General features: G+C 47.9%; 1 protein-coding gene across 3 annotated transcripts in view; it reads left to right on the plus strand.

Annotated features, from left to right (window-relative positions):
• The first annotated feature begins 6,706 nt into the window (after nucleotides 1-6,706).
• LOC133340442 (protein phosphatase 1 regulatory subunit 16A-like) overlaps nucleotides 6,707-13,011 on the plus strand; it is a 46,253-nt gene continuing 39,948 nt past the window's right edge. For 2 of the 3 annotated variants that reach the window (XM_061548682.1, XM_061548680.1), the window contains exon 1: nucleotides 6,708-6,963. The gene's annotated coding sequence lies outside the window, so the exon portion shown is untranslated. Of the gene's footprint in view, nucleotides 6,964-13,011 lie in introns of all 3 variants that reach the window. The other variant, XM_061548683.1, reaches the window with a different exon arrangement.

Genomic DNA, 13,011 nt, shown 5'->3' on the forward strand with positions numbered 1-13,011 from the left:
TCTGAAGTGTGTATGTCCAATTTTCAAAATGTCAGCAGCTAATATATAGTTTATATTAAATTGGCTTATAAACTATATTATTGCACATCATTCGGCTGTTTCATCAAACATGTCAGATTATATGAATGCTTTGATATCTGACTTCACAACTAAATTGCATCGTGTTCAGTTTGAAATCGTGTTTCTCATTACCTGCTTACCACAAGCTTGTTGCTTCCACCTTTCATGTTGTTGTTGATAATGATGTGATTTATGAATCCGCTAAGGTTACAGACCTAGAACGTCTAAAGCACAAGCTTTCAACTTGCGCTTTATACGAAACGAGGACCGCTCTGTTCATCTTTGATTCTCTATCTTGGTGGGGACTACCTTCCGACATCAATATGGAGAGACATGCATTGGCCGAATGTCTTCACAGCACTTGCGAAGAAATTTCCACGAAGTATGATTCCATATTTAAATCTTCACAAATTTAAAGATCCAATAAATTCTTAGGTGCCAAGCAAGAGTTTAAAATTTGTCATTTGCTCATAAAGCTCCTCCGATTAAACAATATCACGTCTGTTTAAATTCTCGGTTTGTAAAGGGCAAATACTTATTGCTTGGAAATTATGAATGCAAGTGCTTTTGATCATCAACTCCTACCTCACTGTAATTCATATTTTCTTTTTGCCGATATTTTAAATTCACTTAAGACGTACACTGTTTAATTGTCTTGTCGCTTCATGTTATGTTCATTTTTTTCTGTTTGGCAAATTTTCATCTGTATGGCATTTGTTATTTTATCACAAGTGCTCTATTGTGCTGTATCCGCGTTTATATTTTGCCATCAAGACAGGTCATCCTTGAAAAAAAAGTCTCATTGTGCACTTGCCTCATAAAGATTTTACATATATCGCGACACGTTGAGTGCATTCTTTAATGTGTAAATGACCTTCATTTTTGACCCATTGATATCAGGAGCACTTTTTAGGTGAAGGATGATTTTTATATACGGTAAGACAGGAGCCAAACCCGAGATGGCAGGCCTAGTTATTTGATGCAAGGGTCGTGTGATTCATTGAGGCTTGAAGCAACACTTGCGCTCCTTGTATACTACCTGGAAAACGAATTTACTTTACAACCTTAAGCACATGTTCGAAGAGAAATAAAATATGAGTATTCACATTTGCATTGATATGACTCAACATCGCTATTGACTACGAGAACGACCTGCTTTCTCGAGAACATTGTTTACACAGATGGCTCGCATTGTTGACAATGGTTCCTCATCTTTTGGCTCTGGGTTTGGAAACATTTGTTTGTATAAAGATAGTTCGAACCACTTCTTGGACAAATGCATACACTTATAAGTATAATTCTTGCTTCAAAAACCCATGAACCACACACATCCTTCTGTAAAATAAATGCTGCCTTTTAACACTTTAACTGGTTGGAGCTTGTTTGCAATTTAGACACTCGCAGACGGGATTGTTGAGTGCCACTGAGACCTTGTGTTTGAGAAACCCATCAGGGGGGCCGTTCGTGCCTCTTGATTAGCGCAGTTGGCTACGTACGGTGCGAAAGAAGCTCAACATACTGCACAAACACGTGAAGTTCCTGCAGGTGGCAGTACAACAGGTACGTTTCTAATCCATAATCTCGGCCTGCTTGTCATCCAAGTCCTAAATCCGTCATGTGGCGACACAGCGGGAAACCGAATGCTTTTTACGCATCGCAATCCTGCACCATCGGTGGGAAGTCGACCCATGTAACCCCAGCAGATGTGTCCCTATTTAGTCTACCTTGACAAAGATTACCTGCATATCCAGGTAAGAAGTATTTATGCAAGAAAATGACATTTCAGAAAACACCGTTTGAAAACCAATTCTAACGGTGCATTTGAACATTAAATTTTTAACATCTTAAGGTGTTTTGCTTTCTTTGATCAAACTTGGTATTTTTGTCGATTAGAGTTATGGCGTGGGCATCGCTAATGTTTGTAGTTTGTCCACTGCCTATGAACACAGTGATCTCAAGCCAGCGCCTGGATAACATCCGAGGCGAGTGATCTAAACTGGTTGTGAACCATTTCGATTTAAAGCTTTCGTGACTGCAGGTATTCATCTTCTTGGTTCTTTCGGTAAAGTCACGTAGAATGGAAATAATAAAAATAAAATAATTCTCACGACGTTTCGGCCACAACGCAAGCAGCCGTCCTCAAGTGAAGACCAGATCTGTCAGACGCTGTCTCCGACAGACCTGGTCTTCACCTGAGGACGGCTGCTTGCGTTGTGGCCGAAACGTCGTGAGAATGATTTTATTATGTTTTATTTTTATTATTTTATTATTTCCATTCTACGTGACTTTACCGAAAGAACCAAGAAGATGGTTGTGAACCAGTTCATAACCCGTCCTGCCGAGTGCTAAAAGGTCCATCATCAAATCGCAACACCCCCACGACCGACGGACGCGGCGTTCCTCCAAATGTGGACAGAACTCATCGCTGCTCCCTCTAGCGGCAAACTGCGACGGAAACTTCCGATCACGGATCGAACCCTTGTACTATGTGCTTTGCAAACGAATGATTTGATTGTGCGCCAGAATTTTGTTGGAACAATTTTTTTCATTGGCAAAAACAGCTGTCACTCACTGCCAGTCGCCATACTAAATTGCAGGCAGTGGTTGCGCTTGTAAACGTGTTTCCGTTAACGATTGCAGCAATGATTACCTACAATTAATTATTACCTAAAGTCGATCGAGACATCTTAATCTCGGGACTTTTTTTGACTTATAAACCTTTGACGTGAACAAAAAAAATTGCAACATTTCATTATTTACATGCTGCGTAAAAAAGATGGGTGTGCAAGGATGTATCAATTTCAAATACTTTATTAACATCTATTCGAAAGGTCCTGGTGCAAGCAATGAGTAACATCTATAATTTCGAGTTTAATTTTTTTACAATTTGTAAGAGTCAGCTGGGTCACAAAAATGGCAAAAGAAAATAAAGTACGGCAATTAAGCAAATAAAAATCCTCAAAAACAACTGTCACGTGAGAAAATGAAAATACTGCACAAAACACAAGTCAATGTTAATTAATAGACCATCCGTAATGTAAGTCGGCTTGAGCAGGCTATTTTTAGACTGATAATGTTACAATTACAACTAGATTACAGACACGTTAAACAGATATAGGGTAACTTTTACTAACATGTATACAGACAAGGATATAGTGAAATGCACTTGCAATTAATAAAAAAAAACAATGACAGCATCAATTTGTGTTGTATACCGTAGAGTAACCAAGAAGATTGGTGAAGCGATAGAATTCAAGGGTTTAGGGCGCATGAGCAGAACATGAGTGAGAACTCTACGATAGATCAGTAATAATGTTATAGATTCTGCAAAAGCGGGTTTTAAATTGTATTTATTTTCGTGATATGCGTGACAGTTCCATAAAGTGGAATAATGTGACGTTTTGAGTAATGACCCTTCTTCATAGCAGAGGCAGAGAGGAATTGAGTGAATGATAGATGGAGACTGCACCCATGATAGATATAAGCGTATCGATTAATTGGCTTAAACTGACATTAAGTGAGCCGTATGCAGTCTAATTTACAGCACTTTGTCAATCCATTGCCGATGCAAGACCTCCCCATGCAGTCAGTCGTGGGAACGCCATGAGAATCGTGGGTGGGTGGTCGTTTTTTTAATCTCTAGCTATGAAAACCAAACACCCGACTCATAGCCGTCAACCCCATACGGTTTACCCCGTATTCTTGTCCAGGGAAATTGAGTTTTCAGGTCCATACGGCGTACACCCGCTTCAATACGGGCAGCAACATGTTTTTGCCCATTAGCGTTTCTCCCTTGTGATGGGACTTTGTGGTATGAACGTTGAGATGTATAAGGGCACGGGGTGACCAATACGACTTGAATTGGTGTGTAATAATAAGGTGAAGAAGGGCAGTGCACGCGACTTGATTCGCGTCGCAGCCAAGAAACACACAAAACGCGTTCTATCAATCACTCCGTTGGGATGACACTGCCAACGCAACTCCGCGAGGTCTCCATCACCGCATGGGCGCCGTTCCCAATCGGTCTGCCGCCACCACATTTGCTACCCCCCTACGCCGGTCTTGCGTTTGTAACGCGTGGATTAAAGCTTATGCGGTTGTTACTGTACCGGTGTGGCAGGCCGATTTTGTGAAATCCAGTTAGGGGCAGTCGGGCCACGTGAAGTAAGTCACAAGACTCGATCACGTGCGGCGACTCGCATGGGTCAAACACGAGCACGCCCATCCCTGACTCGCTCCCTGCATGCTTCCTGTGTACATGGTAACGCAGAGATGATGATGAAGATTATGATGATTATCTGTTGTGTTGTTATCATCATCAGCAGCAGCAGCAGTAGCCGTGGTCAATCCACTGCTGAATGAAGGCCACCCCTCAATCGGCTGCCATACTTCGTGATAATCCGAATAAGCACCTGCACAGTTTATTTCATCGTTCCATCTCCTAGATTTTGACGTGACACAACTCAAAGCTCCATTCCGACATTTACTGCTTTAAGTTTGAAGATTAGGCAAAGCGTCATTGTGCGCAGCTTGTAACAGGCTGTACAGGTTATGTAATAACACAGAATGGAAAAGTGCACGCAAAAGCATACACCCCCACGCGTGTTTATGTATTGGCAACGATGGTATGCAACGCATCTTCTGTAACGAGACGCGCGTGGTTTCCGTCAGGAATCACAATAACCCAATTGTGTTGCTCAACGTGCAGCAACAAATGTTTATAACCCGCGGCGTTTTAACTTTTCAGTTGCACATTTGTGACTGCAACAGTAGCCGTGGTAGGACACCTGTGCAATGGTGGGATTTTACTGGTAGGAACCTCCTGGTTACACCAGCCCACAGGGGATTATTGTGTCCGTCCGTCCGTCGTGAAGGGAGGGGCTGGGTGGGGAGGGTGGGGCTGGGTGGGGAGGGGCTGGGTGGGGAGGGTGGAGAGGGTGGGGAGGGGCTGGGTGGGGAGGGGCTGGGTGGGGAGATTGGGGCTGGGAGGGGTGGGGCTGGGTGGGGAGGGAGGGGAGGGTGGGGAGGGGCTGGGTGGGGAGATTGGGGCTGGGAGGGGTGGGGCTGGGTGGGGAGGGAGGGGCTGGGTGGGGAGGGGAGGGTGGGGAGGGGCTGGGTGGGGAGGGGCTGGTCACCCCGTGGTGCCCTTATAAAACTCAACGTTGAACCTACTCACGCCGGCTTGTGCCCGCCCTCACAGTCGGGCATATTTGCGGAATACACCACGCCGCCGTTGACCCTGCAGGCCATTGATCGAGCAACCCAACGTTCCTACCAGCTCCCCCCGCAGGAATGTGTTATACTCACGACTTGCCGTGCTGTGTAGTGCACTCTCATACAAGAGTATGTCCTGTATGCAGAACTTCTTTCGCACCGTACGCGGCCAACTGTGCTAATCGGATGTGCTGGGGAAGGACAGCAAACTGAAGACAAAAAGCAGTACGTGCGCACGTCCAGAAGGGTGATTCTGTACGTGTGTGTGTGTGTGCTACCGTTAAAGCCAGGGCACTGTGTACATAAGCACACATACAGTAGCCTGTATAAACACAAGCACGCACACGCGAGATTTAATTCCGTCTCCCTATAGACTCGGGCGGGAGCCACCACCACCACCACCAACCCCACACAGTGAGCGGACGTGGAAACCGCAGAGCCCCGATACAGCATTTGGGCGTTGGGCTCATTTCCTTATCCCCCCCCCCCCCCCCCCCCCCGGGTTGAGTTGTGTGTGTGTGTTGAGTTGTGTGTGTTGAGTGTGTGTTGAGTTGTGTGTGTGTTGTGTGTGTGTTGTGTGTGTTGTGTGTGTTGTGTGTTGAGTTGTGTGTGTGTTGTGTGTGTGTGTTGTGTGTGTGTGTGTGGTGAGTTGTGTGGTGTGTGTGTGTTGTGTGTGTGTTGTGTGTGTGTGGTGAGTTGTGTGTGTGTTGTGTGTGAGTTGTGTGTGTGAAAGTTGTGTGTGTGTGAGTTGTGTGTGTTGTGTGTGTGTTGAGTTGCGTGTGTATTGAGTTGTGTGTGTGTGAGTTGTGTGTTGTGTGTGAGTTGAGTTGTGTATGTTGAGTTGTGTGTGTGTTGTGTGTGTGTTGTGTGAGTTGTGTGTGTGGTGTGTGTGAGTTGTGTGTGTGTTGTGTGTATGCGAGTTGTGTGTGTGTTGTGTGAGTTCTGTGTGTGGTGTGTGAGTTGTGTGTGTGGTGTGTTGTGTTGAGTTGTGTTTGTTGCGTGTGAGTTGTGTGTTGTGTTGTGTGTGAGTTGTGTGTGAGTTGTGTGTTGTGCTGTGTGTGTGTGTTGTATGTGTGTTGTGTGTGTTGTGTGAGTTGTGCGTTGAGTTGTGTGCGTTGTTGTGTGTTGTGTGTGTGTTGTGTGTGTGTTGTGTGTGAGTTGTGTGTTGAGTTGTGTGTGAGTTGTGTGTGTTGTGTGTGAGTTGTGTGTTGTGTGTGAGTTGTGTGTGTGTTGAGTGTTGCCTTGGCTTGCCGCTGCGACCACCTTACTCTCCCCCACGAGTGAGTGGAGCTGAGCCCTGCATCGTGTTCCAAAGTTCGATCACTCCGGTTCGATTTAGCAGCCACCAATCGCAGCTTGTACGTGACTCAGACACCCTCCCCCTACTTAGCCAAGCCCATCACCACCACCACCACTCCCTCCTTCCTCATCTCTTAACTCCCCTCCCCACCACCACCACCGCGTTACTTCTGTGTACTGCCACCACCCCCACCACCACCTCGCTGTCCTCACTCACCGGGCGAGGAGATACAGGACAACTCTGTCCCCGTTTGCTCTTTTGCTGCAGCGGCAGCACACGCAGGGAGGCAAGGCGCGGGCGCTTCCTCCTCCTCCTCTTCTTCATCACTCGTATCAGCTGTCGATGGTCGTGACGGCGGCGGCGGTGGTGGTGCTGTGTGCGTATGTGGGGTACGTTCAACTCGCGTCGCATGCGCCACGGATATATATACTCGACAAAACACGGTGTAACGCGTCGGCACGGGCGTATCGACACACACAGGTGAAGGGATGCTTCACACACGCGTCGTTACGTAGAAGACACGGCGATGTGCTGTTCTGTACTCGCGCGCAATGAGATGCGCGTTCCTACAGACGCACGCACGCGCATCGAGATACGTGCACCGCTAGAGGCGACGACGTTTCGATCACATCGCTTGCGTTGTGATCGATTTTATTTACTTTTTGCTATTTCTATCTACGTGACTTTATCGAAATGACCAAATAATACGCAATTCCTGCAGTTTTATTTTATTTATTTTACCTACGTGACTTTACCGAAAAAACCTAAGAATAATAATTCCTGCAGTCACGAAAGTTTTAAGTCAAAATCTATACCGATACACTCGCGGTGCAGACGGACATACAAAACCCCGCATACATACACACACAGACACACTCATGTAATACACACAAGGCAAAGATCCCCCGTGTAGCCTTGAACAGATTGTTGGGGCAAGTGCTGTTAGCGAGCACCTATTAAGGCAAACCAGCACGGCACACGAGGAGGTGGGTGGCCAACACCACGCCCGGCCGCCTTTGTCTCCCAAGCGGGGATGTTTACACACAGCAACCGGGTACAGTAATCGTTTGAGACCTGGTCGACAAAAATACAAACACGTACAGATATGAACAAAGATCCCCCGTATAGCCTTAACAGACTGTAGGGGCAAGTGCTGTTAGCGAGCACCTATGAAGGCCGGAACGGTACACGAGGGGGTGGGTGGCCAGCACCACGCCCGACCGCCTTTGTCTCCCCAGTGGCGATGTTTACACACCGCACCAGGTACTCATTTAAGGCTGAGTCGACCTAGGGGAGGCCCAGGACCGGTTCAGATAATCGTCACTGGTGTTAGCCGTGAGCGGGAATCGAACCCGGGTCGCCAGGTTCATAGCGCAGCGCGCTAACCGCTACACTACCGCTCCCCACACAGATATGAACACACACAGATACACACACACAGATACACACACACAGATACACACACACAGATACACACACACATAACATAGACATTAACACGTACACATACAGAGATGGACACTCGCTGACAGAGATGCACAGATGCTACAGGTCGACACGGACGTAGACACGGGGTGACGACAGAGACAGCGTGTCTCTGTCGGGGCGCAAGTCCGTGGGCTCTATTTTATAAACGCTGCGGTATCACCTGTACGAGGTTCAACGTGGAATTGGGAAGACAATCCCCTGGCCCCACCGTGCCCCAACCTCCAGCGCCGCTCGTGCTGCGGCGTGACCAAGATAACCCCCGCGCCGCAGACGCGCGCCAAGAAGACCTCCTCCTCGTCCCCCTCGTCCTCCTCGACCTCCTCCTCCTCGACCTCTTCCTCGACCTCCTCCTCCTCGACCTCCTCCTCCTCGACCTCGACCTCTTCCTAGACCTCCTCCTCGTCCTCCTCGACCTCATCCTCCTCCTTCTCCTCGACCTCCTCCTCGTCCTCGACCTCCTCCTCGACCTCCTCCTCGACCTCCTCCTCGACCTCCTCCTCGTCCTCCTCTTCCTCGACCTCCTCCTCCTCCTTCTCGACCTCCTCGACCTCCTCCTCCTCGACCTCCTCCTCGACCTCCTCGTCCTCCTCGTCCTCCTCGACCTCATCCTCCTCGTCCTCCTCGACCTCCTCCTCCTCGTCCTCCTCTTCCTCGACCTCCTCGACCTCCTCCTCGACCTCCTCGTCGTCGTTACATCACGGCGCGTGCTCCAGAACGATCGCTGGTGTCGCGATGTGCACGCGGACACAAATCGTGTGGACGATGTCTCTCGCATCGGATGCGCTTTTAAAGGCGGCCGCAGCGCTAAGGTCAAGTTGGATGCCGTCACAGAAGTGTATTTCGCACTCGCGACCCCAGAGACCGTCCAGGTTCGAATCCATCTTCAGTGGCACGGGAGTTGTTTGTTGGCCACCCACCCTCCCTCCCATCCGCCGCCACAGCTCCTTCGATGAGCACGGTTGGCAGCGTACGGTGCGAAAGAAGTTCAACACACACTGCACCGTAAGAAGAACGTTTCCGAAAGATCGCCTTGGTTGCAGCACGCGCAATATCGGCAGGTCTGACGTGGTGGACTGACGTGTGGGCACGTACCGTACTCAAGTCTCTCTTCCAGACGTCTGGCAACCGCGAGATACCGCCACGGTGGCTAGGAGACGTTAACTACCTCGCCTGCTATACAGGAGGTTGTGGGCTTCGATCTCGACCCTGACACCTGCTGCTGTAGATTTGGAGTTGGCGTCCCTTCTCTCTCTCTCTCTCCCCGTGGTCGCGTGGATTTTTCTCGGGGTCCTCCGGGTTTTCTCCCCTCCGCATTTCTACATTTCCACACGATAAGCCAACTTAGTTGAGCAATCGTTTGTGGCCAGGTCGCTTCTGAAAAAGAGCGAAACGGGGTATAACTCGGTGGGCCTTAACCGGTCAAATAAAAAACAATGTTTAGTAAATGGTTTTAGAGTAAGCCACAAATACCCCCGGATAAGGGCATCTCTAGCGGAGGCGGCCATCAGTGGAGTGAGCACGTCATTTCAGGGTTGCACCGTTACGTTTTTTTTTTAATACAGAACTGTTATGACATTTACAATGGAACGCCTGCCTCCTTAAGATGTCTCGAGACATCTTAAGCAGCGAGGGGTCATGCTTTAGGGATTTGTGCGCGCCATATCGATGTCACGCAGAGTTTGGGTGGCTTCGTTTTTGTCAGGAACCTGGAGTAACCCCGTAGAAGAATCCGGCACGATTGAGAGGTTACGACACTCACTTTTGAGACCTGGTTCGCAATCTGCTTGTTGCTACGGTGCTGCGTCATCTACCGTAAACTATAATGCTACTTATATTGTGTGGGTAATTGTGTTGGTCGGGGCTTCTGGGCTGTTGGAAAAGAACCTTATTGGAGCGTGCAGAGGTACACGATTGTGTAACTATTGGGACCTCGGGTTTATGTAATCACGCGAAAGTTATCATAAAGGCAACACAATTATACCACCGTAAAAGCAAGCGCCCCCAACCTCTTCGAATCTCGAAAGCTCAGCGGGGATTTGTGCCTGGCCAGTTACTCTGCTTGTGTGGGTGACCACCAAGCAGGGCTTGCCAGATGTTATCGGCTGTGGGGCTGACAGATGTGACCGGGAGATGGCGGTGCTGCGTGTCGCATTCCCCTCGTACACAGCGTGGATGCTGGGTTTTCTCCGGGTGTGCAGGATTAATGCTGCACGAAGCCAAACACGTACGCATGGAATTGGCCAAACAATCGTATCGCACGAGCCTGAGTTCATTATTGGGACTCAAGTGAGACTGACCTGGGGGAAATAATTACGGGCATTCGTAGTCTTACTCCAGGCTACACGTTCACGTGAGATGGCAAGTCCAGGCGTGATAATATTCCGTCATGTTCTAAATACAGGAGATTTGCCAGAGGCTTTTCTCAAAGGCGACAGCGCAGTAGTTTTACATCTCTTGCCTACGCAAGTACCGTTGCATCCATGCCAACACCCGCCGCCATTCGCCACTAAGTGACGGTGACGTCACCACGGCGCCTGTGCCAGGCCAGGTGCACTTTGAGGCCACGTGAAGTGTCGAATTCTCGCTGACAGGTCTCGGGACAGACCCAAGTGCCATGGGTTGGCTGACAGAGATGCACCAGCTGTACCCCCTACTGTGCCAACTTGCTGCATTTTAGCCGCCCGGCACTCTGCTCGTTGTTGTGAGCATCGCTCCTCTGCCTTCCCTTGTTGCTGGAGGGCGACTGCCTCCAACTGCCCAGTAGCGTCCTTCACGAGCCTTCTCTATGCAGCATTCTATTTTTAAATATACTGATTAAATCGTATTACACCAACTTAAGCTCATTCATGGCGCCTTTGGAATTTAACGTTCATTGCATTGACCCTAAATCAGCACTTTAGCAATGAGAGTGGTCAAGTCTAAATAGTGTGTGTGTGCTTACATAGAGTGCAATATTGTACATATAACACTGAACAAACTAGAGTGGAGCGGTGGCACAGTTATCGGCACACTGGACTATGAAGTAACATGACCCATCTGAGTTTGATTCCCGAAACGGGGCTGACTTCGCTGGCTGGTGGTTATCAGAGCTCCCCCTGATTCGCAAACCCACGGCTACCAGGGTGAATCGTGAGACATCCCCGCTAAAGATGCGGCGAGACCCTCAACCATCAGTGGAATGGACAATGGGCTAGGCTCATCATTATATAATCCCTTGTTACAGCCATCTCTTTGGCATACTTCAGCGAATGTTTTCGCTGTGGTGGTCCCCACCTGATGAAGGACGCTTGTGTTGCGCCCGAAACGTCGTGATTTAATTTAGTTGTTTTCGGTTTTTTTTCACCTACTAGACTTTACCGAAACAACCAAAGAGTAAGTAAACCATTTGTTTTTTGGTGAAAATAAACTCAACCGTTTCATCAGTAACACGGCCTTAAAATAAGTAAAAAATATATAACCAGCAACGTTTCGGGCAATGTTCCTTCTTTACGGTACTTTTTTATTGACTGAGTACCTGATATGTAGTGGCAGCTGATAAGGTCTGCGTTCCCAGTCCATCCCGCCCGTACATGCTCCTCAATTGAAAATGCAGGCCACGATCTGCTGATGAGAATGTAAAAGTCAGAACCAATCCAGGGGTTGCCTGCTTGAGAAAAAGAAACTAATGAAACTGCGTCGACTTTTGGCGGTCGTGCTGTAGAGTAGTGATGCGTCGGATGTGTTTTTAACTGGGCGACACCAGCAGTACGGAAATGCTCTATAGGCGTGGGAGAAAGTGAGCTTCTATATTGCAGGTCCTCAAGAAGTTCCCCACACGCCAGGGCGAAAACGTTGGATATCATGTCAACAACACGTGGGGTGCAACCCATAAACACATCGGAAAAGTCAATGAGAAACATCGTGGTTTCCAGACGACACATTCGGCTGATGGACACAAAATGTCCTTTTATTTTTCTAACGGTGAAGTGGAGACCTCCCCCCCCCCCCATTTCTGTTGGTGCCTTTTAACTGCAACAGGTGCTTCGTATTCTCGAGTGCGCTAGGAATGCGTCGCCTGTTTGAGAGTTTGTGACATGCAGGCTGTCGACAGTATAAATAGTCCTTGGGATCTTGCCACAATACCGTGAAATATCGACCGCGTGGGGCGACTCACCCGGTGGCTCGGAGGTCAGGGCTGGCACCGCTGATGTCTTGCGTTCGAATTTGGGCAGCTGCCCATAAATCAGCCGGGTTCTCAACTGTAGCGAGTTAACGATCTCACATCCTTAATTCTAGATTTGAAGTTTTCGTGACTGCAAGAATCCATACTCTTTGGCTTTATTCGGTAAAGTCACGTAGGTAAAATATATATATATATATATCCTTGTCACCAAATTACCTGTTCTGGACACTCGAAAAAAATATCTAACCATTAAACATTTTGTTTTGCGCTTTATTCGCCTAAATTCTACCTCTGAGAATTGATATTCTAAGTTTGACTGCCATGTTACAATTTTATTGTCGAGCTTGATGGAGAGTACATCGCCTCCCCATGTAAAATAGAAAAAAAAGGCCACTTCAGAAATCAGAATCTTTATTTAGAGTGGAGGAATCTGATGGGTTGTGATTCACAGTCTCTCCCGTGTGCCATTCTGTGCCACGCAAAGTGAGTTGTTTTCGTGAGATTCCCAATTGGATTGTTTGTGTTCTAGCGGCGTCCGAATTAAATGGGCGACGTCAATCTGCTGCGTAATTTTGGACGTATTTACTGCGCGCGTGCAACCACCCTATCAGCTGTTTATTGAAAAGGAACTTTGCTCTTTGCCTTGCACAGAGTGCAGTCTTATTCCGTGTACCTTGCAAAGCGAAGGTTATAGGGTATATATAGTTGACTTTTTAAACAGGTGACATTGACTTTGATATCTCTACTGCAAAGTTGGGTTATTTAACACTGATTTCACACTCGCTTT

This window comes from Lethenteron reissneri, chromosome 9 (genome assembly GCF_015708825.2).
Source record: "Lethenteron reissneri isolate LAM-NWPU_2019-01 chromosome 9, ASM1570882v1, whole genome shotgun sequence".
Lineage (NCBI taxonomy): Eukaryota > Metazoa > Chordata > Hyperoartia > Petromyzontiformes > Petromyzontidae > Lethenteron > Lethenteron reissneri.